At 42.1% G+C, this 22,731-nt stretch overlaps 1 protein-coding gene across 9 annotated transcripts in view; it reads right to left on the bottom strand.

Annotated features, from left to right (window-relative positions):
• The window catches only part of ATP2B2 (ATPase plasma membrane Ca2+ transporting 2), a 429,010-nt gene that overhangs the window by 251,440 nt on the left and 154,839 nt on the right, over positions 1–22,731 (bottom strand). Inside the window, exon 1 of one of the 9 annotated variants that reach the window (XM_054216333.1) lies at positions 9,153–9,211. The exons of the other annotated variants lie outside the window; for them this stretch is intronic. The gene's annotated coding sequence lies outside the window, so the exon portion shown is untranslated. Of the gene's footprint in view, positions 1–9,152; positions 9,212–22,731 lie in introns of those variants that run through there. 9 annotated transcript variants of the gene reach the window in all.

The following is a 22,731-nucleotide window of genomic DNA, read 5'->3' as shown; positions in this document are numbered from 1 at the left end:
AATATATTACTCTAGTAAAAGCAAATGATTAACATTAATGGAAGTAACAGTGGGACAAGGTTCAATCACTCTCAACAATTAAAACGGGATAACAGAATTTTAACAAACTATTAAATAAGGACTTCTGATAGCTCAGCAAATAATACAACTAGGATACATATTTCCTAGAAATTAATCATCTTGAGGGAATTACTTCTGTTGTGTTCAGGGCTTTTTTCCAATATAATAAGATAAAAGTCTATGTATAGCTTATTGGGTAAAGCAATCTGACCTGTTAAGCTTTGTTAAGCTGCGGGTATCTGTGACCTGTTCTTCGAGGGCCAGTAATCACCCTGCACGGTAACATGCACACCCGGGCAACCCCCGCGGCATCCAGAAGCCCATGGCAGGGACCACACAGCCACCCCTAGCCTCCTCCTCGGGCGGCTGTCCCCACATTCCCAACACTGCCACCCCCTCCTCGCTGCAGGGCCACAAAGCCCAGCTAAAAGACATGCAGCTCTTGATGTTCCTCTGGGCTGGTTGTGGTTGGGACAGAGTTAATTTTCTTCACAGTAGCTAGTATGGGGCTACATTTTGGATTTGTGCTGGAAATGGAGTTGATAATAGAGGGGTGTTTTCCTTACTGCTGAGCAGGGCTTAAAGGGAGCCAAGGCCTTTTCTCCTCCTCACACCACCCCACCAGCAAGTGGGCTGGGGGTGCACAAGAAACCGGGAGGAGACACCGCTGGGACACCCGACCCCGACTGACCAAAGGGATATTCCATGCCATATGGTGTCATGCTCAGCAATATAAACCTGGGGGAAGAAGGAGGAAGGCAGGGGACATTCGGAGTGATGATGTTTGTCTTCCCAAGTAACAGTTCCATGTGACAGGTGATGGAGCCCTACCTTCCTGGAGATGGCTGAACACCTGCCTGCCCGTGGGAAGCAGGGAATGAATTTCTTGTTTTGCTTCGCTGGTGTGCGTGGCTTTTGCTTTACCTATTAAACTGTCTTTATCTCAACTCAGAAGATTTCTCACTTTTACTCTTCTGATTCTCTCCCCCATGCCACTGGTGGGGGGAGCGAACGGCTGCATGGGGCTTAGTTGCCAACTGAGGTTAAACCACGACAGTCCCTTTTGGTGCCAACATGAGACTCAAAAGGTTCAAGATAATGACAGAGTGGACTGGAATGTACTAGATCAGATTTATAGCTGTTATTGCTGTTTAGCTATTAATCGGCAGGCTTCCGTGCCTGCCATGGGGCTTGCTTGCCTGCCTTACTGCGTATTAGAGTCTAGTGCTCGTTAGTGGCTCCTTTCTGCTTTCACTGCTTGCCGTACTGCTTATCATCTTACTGTGCTGTGCCTGGGAACATTTTTGTAACAGCAACAGCCATGTGCCTGGGCTGGCAGATGGCCAGGGCATCGCTGCCGTTTCTGTGATGCTGCACTGGACAGGCTGGAACTCCAGTGTCAACTCAAGTCGAAGGGACTGTGACCTGCTGATGAGTCCACGTAGAAGCAGGGCACCCCGAAGTGTCCATGACGATGGATAAGTCCATGCCAGAGCAGGTACACCCTGAAGCATCTGTGGCCGTGGTTATGTCTCTGCTGCAGCAGGTATACCTCTGAAGGGATTGTGGCCCAAGGATGAGTCCATGCTGGAGAAGGTACCTCTTGAAGCATCTGTGGCGGTGGAGAAGCCTATGCTGAAGCAGGTACACCTTGAAGCATCAGTGGCTGTGCATGAGGTTGTGCTGGTGCACCTCAAAGCCATGGATAAGCCCACAAGAGAGCAGGTACACCTCTGGAGGGGGTGCCGCCACTGGTGAGGACATGTTGGAGCAGGTTCACTCCTGAAGGGACTGTGGCTGCGGGTAAGGCCACACTGCAGCAGGTGTGTCTCTGAAGGCACTGTGGCGCATGGATAAGGCCACTTTGGAACAGGTCCACCTCAAAGCGACTGTGGCTGTGGGTACATCTCTGCCAGAGCAGGTACAGCCCTGAAGAGATGGTGCCTCATAGGTAGGTCTCCACCTGGAGCAGGTTCTCCCCTAAGGGACTGCAGTCTGTGGGGAAGTCCAACCCGGAGCAGGGGCAAGGGGAGGAGTTCATTGCAACATTAAACCCTGTGGTTATTGCTGTTATTGTTATTTTTCTTTTCCATTATTGTTCTATTAAACTGCCTTTATCTCAACCCACGAGTTTTCTCACTTTTACTCTTCTGATTCTCTCCCCCATGCCAGTGTGGGGGAGTGAGCGTGGGGGGCTGCGTGGGGCTTAGCTGCCAGCTGGGGTTAAACCACGACATCCTCTGTGTGGAAAGAAGCTGGAGCCTTCCAGTTCCTATTACTCTATCCAGTTTCTATTACATCTGTCACTGTTAACCGCAACTGTCCTCTCCCATCCCACAAGCGGTCAGCGTGTGCTGGCAGACACCACAGGGCTCCCCGACCAGCACGGGCAGCCCCGACTGGGGCCAGCAGCCACCACCGCACTCTCTGTGGTAGCTCATGGGCCACCTCTGGTGCTTTGAAGGGTTTCACTGGAGTTGGCTGGAACATGGTGGTACGCTCCAAAACATTTTATAACCAGTCCTGTCCTTCCCTTTCACAACAGGATTTGACAGAATGGCTGCCCTTCAGCCAAAAAAATGGGAAAAAAAACCACAAACCAAGACACGCAAAAAAACCCACAAAAAAACCCACAACAGACTTCCACAGATTTCGTCCTTTCACTTCCACTAGAACATCTGGGAATATCTCTCACAAAAGACATTCCAGAAATTCAAGCAACGACAGAGTCAAACCTGATCTGAAATAATCTTCATGGCTGTTTGTGGCTTTTATATATAAATACACTATTCTGAGAACTCAGAATTTGTATTCACAATTATATATAGAATTGAAATAAGTGTTTAAATTCTTTTGCAAAGGGATTTCTTTTCTGAGCTTTACAATATGAAAGCTTAAAGAATTACCACTACAGACACTGTAATCACTAATTTTACTTATAACTATAACATATAATTTATACAAAAATATTTATTCACATTTGTCGTGGTTTAACCCCAGCCAGCAGCTAAGACCATGCAGCCGCTTGCTCAATTCTCCTCTTCTCCCCCCAAAACAGCAGGGAGGAGAGGAGGGGAAAAGAAAGAAAATTCGTGGGTTGAGATAAAGACAGTTTAATAGAACACTAAAAGGAAAATAACAATAACGACAGTAAAAGAATATACAAGATAAAGTAATACAACACAAGTCACTCTCACTACCCAGTGATCGGGTGGTGATACACAGTCTATGAAACAAAAATACACCGTAAATGAAGATTACTTGGGCATCACGCTCAGCTTCCAGACTGAACCACATCATAAAGATCCATTAAGATGTTTCTTAATCCCAGATTCAGGACTATGAAACAATAGTTGTGACAATTTTGCCACAATTTCAGAACCTTTTGAAGCAACTGAGTTTAGGGGCTTGCCAAAACATAAATGTTATTCTAGAATAAAGGAGACTATTCTACGCGTGAACGAAAATGTTATTGGACAAAAAACCCCACAATATCTAGTGTAGAAGAACCCCACATCTAAACCCAATTCTTTTGTGCGTGCCTCGTTTTTCTTTAATTCACTTTCAAAGACACCGAGCATTCCAGAATAAACACATCCTCGCGTTAATTTATTCCAGACACTCGACGCATCACTTTCTGATCTTGCTGACCTAACAAATACCTGCACTGCACTGTATAAATGTTGTCTTCTTCAACGTTTTGTGAAAGATGTTATTCACAAGGTAGCAACAGGAAGAAGAACTCAACAGGGACGTGAGTGAGGACTGAAGTGGTGTTTGTCAAACCAGCAATGTGACTAAATGGAAATGTTTTCTAGTATTTCCCTGAGTGAAATAATCCTTCAAATTATGCATTATTATAATAATCTTATTTCACCAGAAACATTCATGTGCTGCAGATAACTACATTCCACGCTGACATGGAAGTTCTATTCCTTCAGAAAGAGTTAAAAAAAAAGTTATGCTTGTGTCTGGTCAGAAATGGGTGAAGAAGGGCTTTCTGGCCAACCGATGCATGCTAGTACCTCCTCTGCCACCCAAGGATGCTGTACAACGGCCAGGCAACACAAGACCTGAGGATGAAGAAGAACAAACCCAAAACACTGCTATTGCTTATGGTAAACCATGGTGGATTACGCGGGGATCACACCCAGGTTTAACCTACCAGCGAGCACAGATTATGAAGTCTGAATCTGTTTCACTGGATTTTTTACTACCTTTTCTCAGAGGCAGAATTGTCACTCTTTTCATCACTCAAAAAAACCCAAAATGAATACGAACGAGGAATATGTTTGCAATGGAGGAAGAAAGGGACAACTAGTTTTAAGCACAAAGAACAGGACTAAGTATTTTGTGGGGGAGGGGGAATGGTAACGATCTGTTTCAGTGTGGGTCACTTGTTGGCTCACATCACAAACAGGGGCAAACTGCCCTTCAGAGGGCTACAGAGCCCACAGGGAAGCGTTCCAGGAGCAGCAGGCAAATTCGGGAGCCCAGAACTCAAAGCCTCATCCAGAACTTCTCCACCTGGATGACTAACATCACCACCACCGCTTGCCAGGGCTAATTCATAGACATGATCTCTTAGCCAGGCTTTTGCTCCAGATAAATTTGTTGGATGTCTTAATGTCTAGGAATAAAACTGCAGCTCATAGTGCTAAACCCCCAACAGCCTCTGCCTGTCTGAGCCTGGCATCAGCTCCCAAACTACTACTTCTCTGGCATACGCCCTTACCGATCACTATGCGAAGATCATGCTAACATCCAAATCTCCATAAACATATACAGAATGGGTGAAAAAAAAAAAAAAATAAAGTAGTAAGTTACTATTAAATAAGTACAAAAGCCTTAATGGAAAGTTAAGAAAAGAAACAGGCAAAGTTTATTTATATCACTCCAAAAAAGGGAAAGAGAGAGAAAAAAAATCTGAAGCACTTGTAAACTAGTCAAAGCCAGAAAAGCATAATTTTTTCTCCTCTTTGAGCTGTTGCAAGGTGGCTTATGCATGGGCTGTTAAGGGTCTGATAATTTAAGACCACTGAGTATTTACCAGCCATTCCAACTTCATAATTTTTGAAGTGTTCAGCACCATCAGATACGCAACTGCTACTCAAATTCTACTTGAAACAGCATTACTTCTTAGGAATTCATATATTTGGATGTATTTCTTATAATTTCTGTATACAAATAGTCACCTTTTTTTTTATACAGCATTGTGCTACAAAGATGACCTGCATACCTTTGTTATACATCTCATTTTGTTGTCTGAGTCAGACATTCCCAGTCTCTAAAAATATAAAACTTACAGAGTTATTTTCAAAAGCTCAAGAAAATGAAGATAATGTATAATGCACGCATTTTTATATATATACATATAAAATTGTATACAGTGAAACTACACGATTAAATTCAAGGTTAGGATTAAGACCTATATTTCTTGAACACTGATGTCAGTGTTCAAAGATGTTGACCTTGAGGATAAAAATAAATTTTGCAGTCCTGCGTTGTGTCCTCAACTTAGTTCACTAAAGGCATCTAAATGTTCTGTGCTTACATACCATAAAACAGTTAAACACAGATATTCCATATTAATTATATTTAGTACTCCTAACTTCGATTTGTGGAGAGGAAAATTAGGTTTCCTGAGAGCTGCTGTAGCTTCCAAACATCATCTTATTCACAAGCAAGAGAGATGCTTACAGCATTATATTTAGATAAAGTAGCGATGAGAACCCTCAGCACATTATTTGTAAAATTAAATCCTGCTGACGTTTTTTTCCTCTTGCCATTTCATTAATTCTATCTCAGGAGCAACAGTGGAAGATCATAATATGTGTAAGAGATAAAATAAGAAGATATACAATGAAATGTAATTCAGAATTCTATGTCTTCCACTTTTAAAATACTGGAAATTTTGTAAATGTAACTTCTGTGAATGGGAGCGAAGACTCAAATACAAGCTTCCGAAAACCACCGAGGTGATAGATATTAGCACTGGCTTTCAAGTAATTAATTCTCTGAAGGAACACCTGAATGCTAGGCTCAAATATCCGTTTAAAAAGGCAATGATTTCTCAGAGAAACATTTTACATAAGCTGTTAGCCTTTGATTTCTCCTGTTCTATGAAAATCCTGGGGTCCTCCTTAATTAATGATCAGACACAACACTTGGTGTACTGGAGGCTGGCAGCCGTCCATGGTGCCACCTGAAGTGTCTGCCTGCGTTTGCTCAGGTGTTTGGTTGGGGTGTTTTCGCTGACTCCACGTTAGCTGCCTTCCAGAGCTCCAAATTGTTTGAGAGCTGCCCAAGAGGTGGCTCTCCAGCAACCCGATCCCTCTCCCATTCCCTGCACTCAGCAAAGCAAGGAACAACGCCTCCAGTTCCCAAAAGCTATTTAACTTGCCACGAAGAAAACAGACTGTGAGTTCACAGCCTTAACTGGAAAAAAATTCATAGCAACTTTACACGATACCATACGAGACCCCAGTTCAACCTATTCTTTACACTAATAAACACACAGCATCCTAAATTTAGTAGTAAGTCTGTAGTTGTCCAAAGTAACTTGTCCTAAGAGAAAATGGTATCCCTTGGTTGTCAGGATAAGTAAGTGCCCTATGCACATGCGAAAGGCAAAAATACCCATCCCACATCCCATTTGTAGCCGTCCTCTCGATGATGCCATCTGAAGTCTTGCCAGCACTTCTAGCAGAAAGCAAAGCACTCCATATAGTCCAGAACAGATTTCCGAGAAAAGTGTACAGATATGAGAATGATCATTTGTTATTAAGGAAATCAAAGAGAACTGTTTCCTGTGTCTATTCTCTAAAATAGTTGGGAAAGCATCTTTATGACAGCTTTCTTTCCTCTTCTTCCTCCCTACAAGATTACAAAAATATTCTGATGCTTCTGAAAACAGAACTTCATTTCACATCATTTATTTTCTCACTGTCTAAGCTAAAAAGAAATTAAATATAATTACACAGAAATAAACTCAAAGTCTATCACATTATTAAGAATCAGAATAAGTGAATTACCTTTAGAGTATATTATTTCAATGGGTGTGAAAGGAGGTATTTGTAAAGCAACCGATGAACGAGACTCACTGCACTGGAAGGAAGAGTACCTGCTTGCATTTAACACTTTCGGAATCCTTTCATCAAACATCATTTCTAGTCAGTGTTACCGAACTGACTAACAAAACAAGAGATCATCATTGAACTGCGTGGATAAGCAACTTTTCCGAATTTTATAACGATACATTCTGACAGTTTAAAATAAATGACACTGCTAAAAAAACCCCCAACCCACCAACAACACAAAAAACCCCAACCAAAGACACCAACCCACAGAGCTGCTGTACACAGTCATCTCCATTCCATCAATAATATCAAAATTCACCTTTCATTCCCAGATAGCCAGATACTACAGCGCAAAAGTTGTTACAGTCTTTTGCTACTGTTGACACACAAAGCAGTGATGCTTCCAAGCGGAAGCCGTGCATCTCCCGACCTCTTACAGACAAACAGCCATAAAAGCCCGAGCACGGCTTATGGAGGTCAGTGTTGGAAACCACCCAAAAGCCTTCAATATGGTATTAAAGGAATCCAGTGGCAAAACATGACTCATACAAACCGGAGACATAACAGCAATAAAATACGAATCTACACCAGGATATTTAATTTATACAAGTTTTGGATCCTATGTTTTCTTGAAGGTAAAAATAATAATCGCCACAAACAAAGGACACACATCCTGAAATCACAGTCTGTAAAGACCAAAATTACCTCACTTGTAAGAAAATCTGGTCTCTTTTCTCCTGTCTCATGCAAAAACTTAAACATATGACATACTTGGGCGATATGAATAGAGAAAGTGATTGCAATGGAGTTACATCAGTAAAATATGCTATGTGTGTTTGCAGAATCGGCATGAGAAGAGTAAGTGATCTCAATCTTAACGAAAGGAATGCATAACTAGTACAAGGAAATGCAGGCACTTTGTTTTTTCTATCCCTTACAGAGCCAATCCAAGGAATTACATTAAAACACAACCAGTGACTTGGGCAGTACTTGTCCACTCGGCATTCTGCAAGAGGAACTAAAACATCTGCCATTGGACGTACAAAAACCAGCATCAAGTCAAGCTTAAGTAATACAGTTTTACAACGATTTAGTGATAACTTAAATGGGCTGTTTTGATTTTTATTTTTTTTTAAAGGCTTCAGACCTCAAGTTGTTAAGAAGATAAGGCATCAAGGCTTCTGACTAATCTCACTCTTGATTTTCAAAACAATAGCCAATCTTTTATAAATTTGGCACCTAGCGAAATCATGCATCAATTTTGGTTTATAGCGAGCAAGTGGTGTGATATTCAGCATTTCTCTGGAGCTAATATATCGGCGAGATTCAGATCCTTTTCTCCCTTCCTCTCTCACTCCACACTTCATCTGTAAATAACCATTTCCACATTTATAAGCTCTAATATGATCCCCGTGGAGATCTCTCTCAGATCTCCTACACACGCCTTACATAAAATGTTGCCTCTCTCTTCATCACCACACAATCAGCTCAAGCTCCACAAGACTACAGAGATGTATATTTAGCTGTAAAAGAATGAGAGCTAGCACAGCTTATGTTCAGTTATATCATCCTGAAAAATACTTGAGTGAAGTACCGAGCAATTAGTTTGTACTGAACTCCATGCTGCCCCAATTACATGTCAGTAGTCAAGCAAGATACTTTAAACCAGGTTTGATAGTTCTACCCAAAAGCAACGCAGGCACGTCCTCACCCATGGATGACCCCTCTGTCCGCACCTTCAGCAGCCACTGCCCGCCACCGAGGGCTATGGCCAGGACAACGCCTTCGGTTCTGAGCTCACTTCTACTCCTCATACTGTAACTACCTCCAAGATACTTTTTCAAAAGACTACCTCAAAGACACCGCGTCCTCTCCAACCATTAATTGAGGCTCTTTGGAGCTCCAAACTCATGCTTGCGTAACTACTCTCGATTCTCCACAGCACTTGCAGGAGTAGGGGTTCATACTGCTCAACAGCGTGGGGTGGGGAGAGAGGGGCTGCTTGTTCCGTACCTTTTCAACGGAACTTCCCCAAGCTGGATATCACAGACAGCTTGTGTCTGCAGGGAACGTAGCCAAAGCCACAAACAGCCCTCTGATGAAAGGAGAGATCTCTAGACAGAAGGATGACCCTGCTGCAACTGTATTAGCTCAGGGCTAGGAAGATCTAGATTTAATTTCAACATCCATCACAAATTCTCCCTGTAACCTTGACCAAGCGATTTAGTTTCACCATGTCCGTTTCCTATATATATACATGACAGATCATCTCCCAAACGTACAGTGAGGACAAATAGAAGATTGCTAAATACTCAGATAATCTTTCAGTATTGAAGGTCTTTCATAGACAGATACAATCTACAGCATAAATATAGAAGAAATATTAAGTAGCGAAACCACTGAAGAATTTTATTGCACTCTATTGCATTGCCACAAAAATTCAGAGGTGTAAACTCATCTTCCATGCTTTACCAGACATGACCAGGCAGAGCCGAAGAGGACTACAGACTTTTTTCAGTGAGTTCTTAAAAACACCAAACAATTTCTCTTATTTCCATGGATGAGAAAAACCTCAAAACTGTTCAAGGGGCCTTTACCCCAGTTTTTAAGCTACATGCATTCTGGTCAATTCTCAGAACATAAACTCATTGAGCGTGAAAGTCAATATGAGACAGGCCTGAAGGAAGCCCAGCCCTAGCTGGGCCCAGCTCTTCCATCTGACCTTGTGAAACAAATCCCACTTTTCTTGCTTACCTTCCATATCCCATATTCTTTGCTCCTTATGTCAAAATTACCCCTATTAATTTAATTTAATTCCCTTTCCAGATCTCTTCAGGTATGAAACTGAATTGTAACTGCTAACTCAGATTTCGGCTAGGATCTCTTAAAAAAATCTTCAAAACGCACACAATTTTTGGGTTAAGTGAACACAAAGTTTCTGTACACATTGAACAACACCTAGAGCATCTCCTCATATCCCCCCACAGGCACAGTGCTTCTGGAACACCGTAAATACCTCCAGTATTAGGGTGGGGTTTTTCTACTACCACCTTTTCACAATTCTGTTTCTGTCTACTATGAGCTCCTAGTGACAACCACCGATGTGAAGAGTTTGTTCTATCTATATGCCCATGTCCTGGTTTGAGCAACACACAACTAATTTCTCTTCTAATGCTTGGGAAAATTGTACTTTTGGAAAACTCTTGTGTCTGCATTTGTGAAAATATTTACTTTATAGTCAGCTATGGTATGTGAGTTTCAAGGTCTCGGTGTTTTCAAGTTAGCCGGGTTAGCAAGGATAATGTTAGGAAGCGTTTTCAAGTTAGCAGGGATGTGCAGGAGCGAGACCCAGGCACTTGACCCAAGCTGCCAACAGGATTAGTTCATACCACGAACAGCACTTTCAATATAAATCAGAAAGTTTCCCGAGGAGTTCTCTCTCCTGCGATCCTGAGCACTCCTCGCCCCGGTGCCAGAGCCCTGAGCCCTTCCCATCCTCCCGCAGCCGCAGCGCTCACAGGGTCCCACACTGGCTGTCCCTGCGGGGAGTGCACGGCTTCTGCTGGTGGCATGGGCAGGGTACAGTCCTTGTGTATTTTATATTGGTGTCGGGATCAATACTGGCTCTTTAGTATTATTAATACTAATCATTTAGTCTTATTCTATTAAATCTGTTTATATTTCAACCCTCAGGTTTCTTTATTTTTCCCTGATTCCCCTTCCTGGGTTGGGACGGGTCATCAGGTGATAGAATAATTGTCTGAACGACAATAAATCGCTGTGCATTTCTCAAACCATAACAGCCCACTATTTAAATATGAAAAACACCAGTGACACTAACAGCCCTGTTTTCTGGAGGGCAGGAGTAACAAACTTATTTCAGTTGTGCACTCAGGCTGGCAGTAGGACCTCACCTTCTGCACCTCCGGAATTGTTTCCCAACTTGCTCCACAGAAGCCGAATCCCAGTGCAATGCCCTTCTCTCTGCCCACGGCCGTATTGCATGGGCTCGCTGCCCTGCGCGGAGGAGCTGCCCACGACCAGCGGCCACTGCCGGCCTCCTCACCAGCAAGGTGCCACGCAGGACGGGAGCGTGGAGCGCAGCCGTCGGGTGGCAGAGCACGCAGCGAATCAGGCCAGCCCCCCAAGCCGAGGAACAGCCTGCATACAGGCACGGGGTTTGTGCAGGCAGAATTGGGAGCTGCCACTTCTGCACGCCACTTTGAAGCGTACCACCAGTGACGTTAGCACCACGGTTTAGAAACCTCTGCTCCAAAAACATAAAACTCCTCCCGGAAAGATGAGCGGAACAGACCTATTAAACGGTCTGAAATGAAAATTCCGTAGAATACACTGAAATGCCATTGCCCAGACCGCTGGTGTCATTGCATCTCTCTACAGAATTTAAATCTTGCAGCCTAAGGTACGCACCTCTAATTTATTAAGACGACTGTGCAAACACAAAACCTTATGCCTCTGGCTGCATGAGTCTGCTGAAAGGCAGAAAAAGACAGAAGCAGGGAAGTTTAATCTCAGTCATTTGTTTCAAAGGAACGCTAAACAGGAAGCAAAAGAAAATATAAAAGCTTTTAGAATGGTTTCAGTGCAGATTTCAGCAGAATCATCCAGATCAAGTGCTTAGCTGGCGTGGCTGGAAATTCAAAAAAATATAGCTCAGAGATGGGGAGGAAATCCCCTCCCCTCCCCCCCACCTTCCCAATGTGGCAGCATTTCTTCTTTCCTACCAGCTTGTTCTATTGTCTCTCACTTTTGTGAACACAATTTAAATCAGCGAATGCTGCTACTCTTTCTGTTCTCCCAAAGCAGGCATTACTGATACAAGTGTGTGCTGCTTGGGACATTTTTATTAACTTTTTCCTTTGTGATACCATTCTTCTTTCTTGTTCTGGGTTTCCTCAATGGGCGCACAGGCAGTGTCCAAGCAAACGCGCTATCAACTCTGGAAAAAAGTAAATTGCATTTTTTGTTCCCTTTTTTTTTCACAGTTAATCTCTGCACTGTTCTTTCTTTTTGTTAGTCCTTCCTGGTAAAAGACAATAAATTCACACACTTATGAAACAGATATGAGTGGTTGTTGCCAGGTGACTGGCAAATAACTGATAAGAGTCCAATTAGCCAAATCTTCTTTCTCCCAGGCACAGGTATATTACGGAAGCAACAAAGAAAAAAATGAAAAAAAATTGTTTTCTGGTTCAAGGTTCCCTTCCATTTGGATTTGGTTTTATTGTTACTTTGATTGCAGTTTTAATTCCCTTCCCTATTACAGAGAAAGCAAAATGCCTCGATGATCGACTCCGGAGCACGCAGGCAGGGTCTGGAAGAGCGAAGGCCACGCTCCGCTCTGACCTGCCACCGAAACCTCCTGCCTCGGGGGAACCGAGGTCAGCATGAAAGTGCAACTGAAGGGGAATAAAATCCTGTATCTCATTTCTCTCCTTGAAACAGCAACCAAATCAGGGGCGTTATTTTCCATCTTCCAGCCTGTATGGTTGCGGTAATTTGGATTTTCTTCTACTTAGCTGAGCAAGCGTGGGGAGGAGGAGGAGGAGGAGGAGGAGGAGGAGGAGGAAAAGGTACTAATCTCTTTAGCAAGCAGCACTTGACACCAAGTGTGTAGGTGCTAATGACTACTTCTAGGGAACTGACACAATACCAAGCATTTACAGTATAGTGAAACTTTGCTGTAAGAGCAGTGAAGGTCCACTGAAGCGATGAATTCATGATTTTTATTCCATCACACCGTAAGAAAGCCACAAGATGATTAACTCTAAAGTGATTCTACACTTGTTCAAACATCCAGAGTGAGAAACGAGAGCAGTGTATCATCCCACTTGGGTGACTGGAGAGCAGAAAGGAAGGTGCAGTTCACCTTTCTTCGATTCCTCAGAAAGACTGAAAATGTCACCTATTAAATTAAAAACAGAAAGAAAGAATGCGCATTCTTCCATGCAGACAGAAAAAAAAAGCAAAAGCCAACCAAACCTCAACGAAGTGTGGCAAGTAGCAAACCCAGGGGAAGCAAACTTCAAATGAATCACAGGATGAACGTTCCCCAGCTCCCCACACATCTCTCTGCTACGTAATTAAGCTAAAACTGTCCTGACAGAGGGAAAGCAAGCTGCAATAGCTTTATTTACATACAAACAATTATTCAACTGTAAACATAACTCACACACATGGGAGTTAACGGACAAAGCTTCAACACAGCTATCGACTGCACTTTAGCTCCTCTTCAGATGCCAAGGAGCAATTACAGACTCTTCCACCTTGGGAATTCTGAAATATTCCCCTCCTTATCTGGACTAACTTGTGCCATTCCTATGTCAAATACACTAAAACCCGTCTCAGGTGTTGGGTTTGTTGGTTGTATTTTTTTTCGCCTGGACCAAGGCATATTTGCACAAAGTGTACCTGAGCAATAGTACAAAACTAAAAATTAACTAGGAACATGCAACTTTATACAGCCCACCATAAAGTGCCACTAATGGCAGAGCAATACCGCCTGAACCATGGCCTCTTTGGAAATCTACAAATGTTTGCTGCAGAATTGTACACGTTTCACCACAGCAAATCTCAGTTTAGCAAGTAAAAACAGTAATGAAAGACTTTTTGCTAAAGCACGACTTGTTTTGAGGTAGGATTTCCTGCTGATCCTTCCTACTTCACTGCTCAAATATTGCTTTTGCCCAAGATACTGGCCTCCATTCTTTACCCCCAACTTGCACGTCTAAGTTTTTATTGTACTATTGTGTTATTTGGCACAGGAAGAATGAGGTTAAGTGGTAAATTATTACCTTATCTTTGCAAGATGAATTAGGCCTAGACACAAAGGTGCCAAAAGTAATTATCATATTAGCTCATGGTGAGACTCACAAAGTTAACCTCTGCACAACTACTGCACGTGGAGCTGTACCTTTGCTCACGCTGGTGAAGTTCCCGTACACCCAGATCTCTCTCAATGTGCATTGGAGCTTCCTTTGACCTCAGGAAGAGACATTTCAGAGAGCAGTATCTACAGAAAATTTATTTCAGTCTTCCCTAAGCTCCATTTAAAAAATGTTTCTGCTCTTTTTGCCTTCCCTAACCAGCTCACTGCAAGGTTACATGCAAGGAAGAAGTGATTGTCAGGGAGAAGGAAATGGGATTCTTTTTCTACTTTTGCCAACAAATATTCCTTCCTGGATCTTAATTTCAACTCCGGGACGTGTTCACTGCCCAGCAGAAAGCATGCCCGTAGCCAATCAGGTACTGGAAATCAGAAAATCCCGAATGGAAGCTCACTGTCACAACATCTCCAATGCAAATTTAAGGTCACCGAGACACAGAAGTTTTGATTTTGCTTCTTTCTGCAATAATGACTTCTCTTAAAAAAAAAATCATGATGAGGGGAATTATTAAGAACTGAAGCTTTTTCTTTTAATGCAAATGTAGTTGAAAGTGCATTAATCACAAAAGATTCATCGGGTATGAAACCGAATGCTAAAATTACAGGCAATCTCATGGTACATTTGCTGTCCCGGGAAAGAATGGAGCAAATCTACTACATAAGTAGTTCTATTGAAAAAAATAGGATCAGTAGCTGATTTTGTTAAGTTGGGGTAGGCAACTGTTGAGGACCAAGCTTCAAGCAGCCCTCTTATCTGCGTGCTTTCCTTCAGCCTCCCTGGCAGCTGTGTGTGCTTCACCGGACTCTTTCACCCCGGAGCTGTGGCTCCCTGGAGCCGAACTCGGACTCGCCTCCGCTCAAGCCGAGCGCGAGAGCCAAGCGCGAGGCAGGGCTGGCACCACCGCGGCAAGAGGAGGTGAAACCACAACAGCCAAGCGCCAGGTCTTACACCAGCCTGTGTCAACCCCTCCCAACCTTACAAACGTGACATTGCTCAAGGTAAAATAATTCCCTTCCACACCGATGTAATTATTCCATTGATAATGATTCCTCACTGCCAGCAGAGTTTCTCTAATTTCAAGCTATTAAACTCCACTGTGATGTCCCAGTGGAGAACATCTATAAGTAGTGCGTATTTGCTGTGCAAAATCAAACATAAATCACTTTTCCTCAGGAAACTATATGGTTTGCACAGGTGACAAAAAGTGAATTTTCCGTATCTCTCAGAAGTTATAGCCTCTTTTTCTAGTTAATTCTCACAGCTTTTTACTTATTTTTTCAACAACAGCAAATAGAACATATATTGGGATAGTCTCCACTATTAATGAAGTTATGTGCTCCCAGCTGTTAATATGTTCCTCTCCGCACCTTTTGTACCATGTATTTATAACGCTGTTTGGATCAGTTTCAAAAAAGAAGAAGAAAAAAAAACAGGTCCGTTGCAAAACCTACAATGGTTTTCAAAAGGGCTGCAAAACTGTTAAAAAGGTTCCCTAAATCCTATTTCAAAAATCCCATTTTCAAACTGCTACACTAACACCAGTGACAGCGAAACAGTTTCCCAAAAGCCAGAGAAACGTCATGCTGGTGTTTAAAAATCTAAGCAGTTTGGCAGTTCAGCTATTGCACACATCCCAGGGGGCCGGGAGGAGACGTGGCTGCTTTTCTACGAGCAGGTACCGGACTCCCTGGATGCAGCAGCCGGACTGGGTTAGAGTCAAACTGCCCCGGCCCGTAACGGGGCAGCTCCTCCGCAGGTTACAGCATGGAGTGGGCATCTGGACATCGCAGTCAAGCGTCGGGACCGAATCATTGCGGCTACTAAGAGTTTTGGCAGATTTTGGGTGGATCTCGCAGCCAGGCACCACGGTCTGTGTGTGAATTCTGCTTTGCTCTGCCACTGAAGAGATTCCAGGCAAAAGCAGTCTCAGGTGATGGGAGCTACTGCAAGCAGAGAACAGGAAAACGAGGGCTGAGCTGTTAAAGCTTCTCCCGCATTTGAGTTCGGGCTGTTCAAAGTTAAAGGAGGCTGAGTAGCGGCCTGCACAAATTCCTAAACACTGAAATTAATCTGTCATCTTGCAAGGTCACTATCAACAGAGAGCAGCTCTGGAAAAATAACAGGTGATGGAAAGGCAGAATAAGTAAATAAATCAACGGCTAAATATCGCTTTCTAGCAAATTATATTTTTATATAGATGATACTCTGCTATGCAAGACACCTTTTCAGTAGGGAACAAAGTCATGAATAATATCGCTCTAACCAACTAATAGCAAATAAAAGATGGAGATTTGGCATAGTAGATAGAAACAAATTTGCTAGAATTTTTTTTCTACATCACTCACATTAAAATAATGAAACTATATAAATGCTTCCTCATACCACATTCCTCTGAGCTTATTTCTTTTCTGATCTGCATCTTCCATTCTAAAAATATTTTCTGTTCTACTCTTTGGCCATCAGCTGAAACAAATATCCCCCTAATCCTTTCCAGGTATAAAATTAAAATCAAAAGAGAAATGTAATTTCTACAGAGTCCCAACAGCCCTTCTGAAATGCACCCTGCTGACACACAGATTTCAAAAACCCATTAGGAGATTTTTGACCTTTTGCTCTTTCAAATCAGCTGCAGTGAAGATACAGGTCATTTTGCAATAGGAGTTCTCCCTGTAAGACGGTTTGCAGAAAGTAGTAAGAATGTCTTCCAGGAGAACTTCCTTTTCTTTCTAAATATGAATTAAAGGAGTACTTTAGAAAAAAAGATAAAAATCACAACAATGGAATTTTAAAGATCTGTTAGAAAGAGCTGTTAAATCCTGGATTGCGGAAGTACTCAAAATCTACAAATGGTATTGTGGTCAATAATGTCTGGTCTATCAAAATTCACACGGCAACACAACGCCTGCACTGAACAATTTACAGTCTAATTTACAACAGAACCTTCTAAGTTCATTTAACAAACAACTAGTGGTAGAAAAATAGGAGAATAATTGCAGTGAATATACTTAAGACATGGAAAAAATCATTGAGATCTCGTGGCAGAGTCCTTTTTCTTCGAATGAAGCTGCTTTGGTTAGCTATCCTCAATTTGATGGGGAATTAAGAGGTGTGACGTTTAATGGATTTCTATAAATACTGTGAATTGCAACATTGACTTAGAACTTCATGGGACTGGCATTGTAAAACTACTGGTAAGACTTCCTTCAATTCACGCAAGCATTATTAGAAGAAAAACCTCTATCTTACAGCAACGTATTACTTAAGCACAGGCAACTCATTTTATTGCAGGCGATAACCACGACCTGCAGCTGTGCTGTAACGCGCAAGAATAAAGTCGACCCTCCTAGAGCCCAGCTCCGGTTTCCCCCATGGCAAGGCTGAGTGCAGGCTTGCCCAGCCTCCATTCCCCAGCCCAGCCCCAGCAAACCCGGCTGCTCGCTCTCCCCCGACACCAGAGCGCCTCCGCTCCTACCTGCCCCCGAAGTACCCACGGTATGGGGCTTCAAATTTGGCTGAGGTGTCTTTATAGCTTCCTTTTACATACTGCTCCACTAGTAAGCAGAGGATTTAATTTTTTTAAAGATAATCTATCAATCAGGCATTTTTTTAAATGGCAATTTAAATTAACAAATCAAATATACTGACATTGTAAGAAGAAAAAGTGCAGAAAAGACACAGGAACTTATTTTCTCTAAATTCAACCTTTCTTTCATCCATGTATATATCATCATTCAAAACAGAGGAGCACACCAAGTATATCAGTCATTTTCACAGCATGAAGAAGAAAATGTTATTCCTTTCTCTGAGCACCCTCTCTCTTTGTTCACCTTTAAATATTTTGTCAGAACACATATTTCCTACAATAAACATGTCCTGAGTGGAAGGAGAGCTGTGAAAAGAACTAGAACATAAGAAGTAGTAAAGGAAGTATTTCTGACAATATTTCTGCGCAGACTTGGAACTACCATCTGCTCACAAAAAAGCGAACGTTCACAACTGACTGGTCAAACTGTGCAAGCGAGCCATCTCCTTCACTTCATGGGGGTGTTTGCCTGGACTGAGTTACACCTGCAGCCTATAAACACACAAGAACAATAGCACTGTAGACAGGTTAACCTAAACCCTTAAAACTGTATTATTCACATTTTCAGTGAAGAAGATAGACTGATTTTTAAAATTTAATTTTTTATATATGACTTCTTCCTGCATTGAGAAATTTGGATTTCTCAGTAATCAATGAGGAACCAAATCCAGCGCAGCGGAAGTTTTATTATATTCATTCACTGTTCGTTCAAAGTTGTGGAAGACTTTTTTAAATCTACTACTTTATTTTCATTATATATGAGGAAAAGTGCATTATAGTTTTAGGATTTTGTTTCTGTACTTTAAAAAATAGCCGTCATTATCGTAGTATTTTCTTTTCCTCATGATGTTGTTTTACACATCACATAACAGACTAGCAGCAACTTCAAGCAAGTACCCCCACAGCAACAAAAATAACATGACTGTTAACCAATGCAAAAAGATTTACATTTTTTCAAAAATCACATTTTATAAAAAGTCTAACTCCTCTGACTGGAAGGTTAACTTCTCTGATTACCTTTTTCCCAGAAACCTCAGCCCATCCAGGGCTGTTGGCAAGGGCATGCAGCGATAGGACGAGGGGCAATGGTTTAAACTAGAGCAGGGTGGGTTTAGATTAGACATTAGGAAGTTCTTTACAATGAGGGTGGTGAGACTCTGGCCCAGGCTGCCCAGAGAGGTGGTGGAGGCCCCATCCCTGGAGCCATTCAAGGCCAGGCTTGATGAGGCTCTGAGCAACCTGATCTAGTTGAAGATGTCCCTGCTCACTGCAGGGGGGTTGGACTAGATGGCCTTTAGAGGTCCCTTCCAACCCAGCCCAGTCTATGATTCTATCCAGCCCTCCTCCCAGAACACTAATGAAGGACCTGGCCTCTCCCGTTCTTCTCCACCCTTCCTAACTAGTGTAACAAAAAAAACCTAAACCCAAACCACTTTTGAGAGCAGTTGTTTCTGCTTCAATGTGTGAGAACATACGCAGATCTTATCTTCTGCCTTGCTGCAGTTCTAGTTTTATTTTAGCTGGTTTGGACGATTTTATCTTCAGGCACCGCAAACAGCTGTGGCTTGAAGCCAAGGGTGAGTTGTGACACTGCCCACAGAATTTCCTGCACTTCACAGTTGGTTGATCACCATTCCCCGCTCCCGAGCCCCTGCCTTGTTTTTACCTACTATATTTTTAAAGTATGTTCTTTCCAAATAAATCCAAATGACACTCTCCTGTGCAAGTTTTATGGATTTTCATTTAAATAGATAGGTGGAGGAGGTATATAAACTAGCATTTTCCCATCCATTTTATGTAAAGTCGTACCTAAGATGATGCGCACACCACCAAAATAGCTGTTCAAAATGAATCATTCATACCAGCTTCCAACTTCTTGTAACAGATAAGGACTGAACCACCATTGCAAAAACTTTGGAAATGTCTTATAATAAGACCGAGCATTTTCTTAGCACAATGCAATGTGGGAATGCAAAGTAAGGAAAAATATCTAAATGATGCTTTTTAAATTTATAGTATGAAAATTACCTACATTCACTCAAATCTGACTACAGAACTAACAAAAGCCTTGTTACACACAAAGTGTATGAAAAAAATGGAACACCATCACGAGGGCCAAGACTTGTACAGCAAAATCAAAGGATTAAAAGGAGACTCCAGATGGAAAACAACTGAAGCTTTTCCTAAATTTTAAATCTTACTATACCTTGGATGGTGACGAACTGTAATAATGTCGGTATGAACAGGCACACAAACACCCATGTGTATTCATATGCATGCATATGCAAAAAAACCCCATCTTTTAAAGTTCACTTTATGTTCTCAGTATTCAAAATGCTTATGATGATTTTGGGGGATTTTCTGTTTCTGCCATTTTTCTTTCACATACAGATTGCAATAAATTTTTTTCAGGTTTGCAGGGTGTCCTTTTCTCCTCCTTTTCCCTTTTCTTTCATTTTTTCTTTTTACCAGTGCATATTTTATCAAAATTATTTCAAAATTCCATGAAGGCAAGACAGAAAATTCTCTGATCCTTAATAATCTCATGCCTCAACTATTGTAATCTCTTCCACTTCAGCGTTTGCAAATCCCATCTTGCTATCCCTTAATTCCATTTTAAAATACTAAAACAATTGTGCTGGCTCTACTTTGATTGCATCAGGTGGGGATTTTTTTCATTTTTCTTTTCTGTCTTTCACAATCCTGCAGAAGGAGACCTCCCTGTTGGAGTCTGGCAGGAGCTGTGAATCTGGAGCTCTGCAACAATCTCCTTGACTGCCCATTTACCAGAGTTTTCAACAATTTATCTGTTCACGAAAGGCAATCCCACTAACCTGCAAAATCCACCACTCTATCAAATCTCTCTTCAAAATTCAGTGGTCCTCTGATGACTACAAATGATCCACTTCTGATTATTATCAACTCTGGTTCAGATGCAAATTCTGAGCCAGAAAGCGTCCAGAAAGGTTACAGAAACAAGAAGTTACCTCATTACTAAAACTCTTTCCACAAAGGCTCTGCTACCAGCCCTTGTCAGAAACTGTATATAACTATTTGCCTTTCCTAATTTTCAGGAATGCTCCTCCATTGGATCTGAAAACAAGCTTATGAGAAAACTAAGATTTGGCACCACCCTAATCTCACCACCTTGCAAAGCGTCTGCTTTATCTTTGTTTCACCTCATCCACAGAGCACCCCGACAAGTGGCAAGTCAGGCACTCTCAACAGAAAAGGGAGGAAAAAAGAGAAGAGTGTAGTTGTTGGAAGTCGAGCCGATGCCCATTGGGCCGAGATTTCCTCTCCTTTTCAGTGCAGCTCCTCAAGCGAGACTGACACAGACATTTGCAGTGGTGAGTCACTCCAGACTGTGCCCTTCTCTGGGGACCTAAGGGGTGATGGGAAGGGGAAGAATTCCTCAGCAGGGAGGTTTGGGGAAAAAAGAAAAAAAGAAAAAAGGAAAAAAACGAGGGCGGGGGGGGGAACAGCCCCAGCTCACAAGAGTGTGGTGGGCATCCCAGAAGGTGACAGAAGTAACTTTTTCAGTTCTGCCATGGACTCTTTCATATTAGGTTTCTCCTGCCTAATGCAAGCAGTTTACGAAGACTAACATGGATTCATCTCCCTTCAGGTTGTAATTTATATCTCAGGGGCTAGATTTGATTAGAAGAAGTAAAGACAAAAATATCAATAGACAATACAGGAAATTATTCTTTGCTATTTTTTTTTTTTTTTTTTTTTTTTGCTTAGGAACTACTCCCCAGCAGCCGTTTTTCCCCCAGCCTCCCGGGCAGGCATGAGCCGAGTTCCCCCCTGCCAGCAGATTTACCTTCAGCGCCCCTCCATCCCCGGGACAGAGCTCACACCAGCTGCTCCAACAGAACTCAGCACACAGACACAAACCCCTTTCTTCTCTTCCCTCCTACAGTTTTTAATCCATACATCTGCAGTTGCCAAGTCCCTCTTCTGATGCCTGAAATCCAGTGCAATTTACATTTGCCTTCATCTCCACACATGCTTCTTTTTGTCACGCTAACCTTCCTACTGGTTTTACCCTTGTTCCAGATGATGTGGATGGAGAGAAGAAACTACCTACTACAGATGAGCTGCTGGATAACAAGTTGGGTTTGTTCTTCTTTTTCAAATTGAGTATGGAAAAGTCCATTTAATGGTCAACAGCAAGATACATATTTGTGTTTATTAAGCCAGTAGCAGGTGTAATTAATGGTTCTCTTCTGATCCGGGCAGGAGGATTCACAGCACATCACTTCGTGAAGATTTCACAGGCAATGGTAAACCTCTGCTTACATTCTCATTTTTAAAGAGGTCCTTAAAAATATAATAGCTTCTAAAATAGAGATGCAAAGTTGCTGCAAATGACATTAAGAAAACGTTCACCAAATTCAGAATATATACTTCTATATTCCAACCCAATTCAGAGAAGTAACTCTGAACTGAGCCTTGGCACTTCAGTGCTCTGTCATTTTAAGGGAAAGGGGAAAAAAAAATCCCAACAGAAAACCAAAACAAAACAAACGCTACAAAACCCAGTCGTCCACCACCTTCTCTCATGCTATACTTAGTACCGGTTCAGTACTGGTACCAGGAACTGCCACTAAGTGATTTGGGCCAATATAAACTAGAAGCAGCAATTTTCATATTTATCAGATGATAAAGTTTTGCAGGACAAGCGAATGATATGTAAAAATTCCATAGCAGCTAATCAAAAATAAAACTTGAGGAAGCAGCAAAAGGCTCATAATGAAGAAATATATTCCACCACAGGTGGCAGGAAATTGTAGCTAGTGATAACAAGTGTTATGGGGCTCAGGCAAAGAAAGAAAATTAGCATAAGCATGAAGGCAAAGTAGTGATAGCACCAAAGAAAAAAAGCCTCAGAGCACTCTCCAGAAATCTATCATGAGAATCAAATGAAAAATAATAAGTAATATATTTGCATTTTCTGTAAGACCTTGCATTTAAACATATTCTTAAATATTTTGTGAGTCGAAGTAGCTGGCTGCAGACCATGTGTTGCTTGCATACATAAAAAGCAAAGCATCACTTCACTCCGTGCTGAAGCACCGACATCTGCAGCGAGAGA

Source organism: Rissa tridactyla, chromosome 10 (assembly GCF_028500815.1).
Source record: "Rissa tridactyla isolate bRisTri1 chromosome 10, bRisTri1.patW.cur.20221130, whole genome shotgun sequence".
Classification (NCBI taxonomy): Eukaryota; Metazoa; Chordata; class Aves; order Charadriiformes; family Laridae; genus Rissa; species Rissa tridactyla.
Note: the sequence above shows the minus strand (reverse complement) of the source record. Positions and strands in the feature narration are given on the sequence as shown.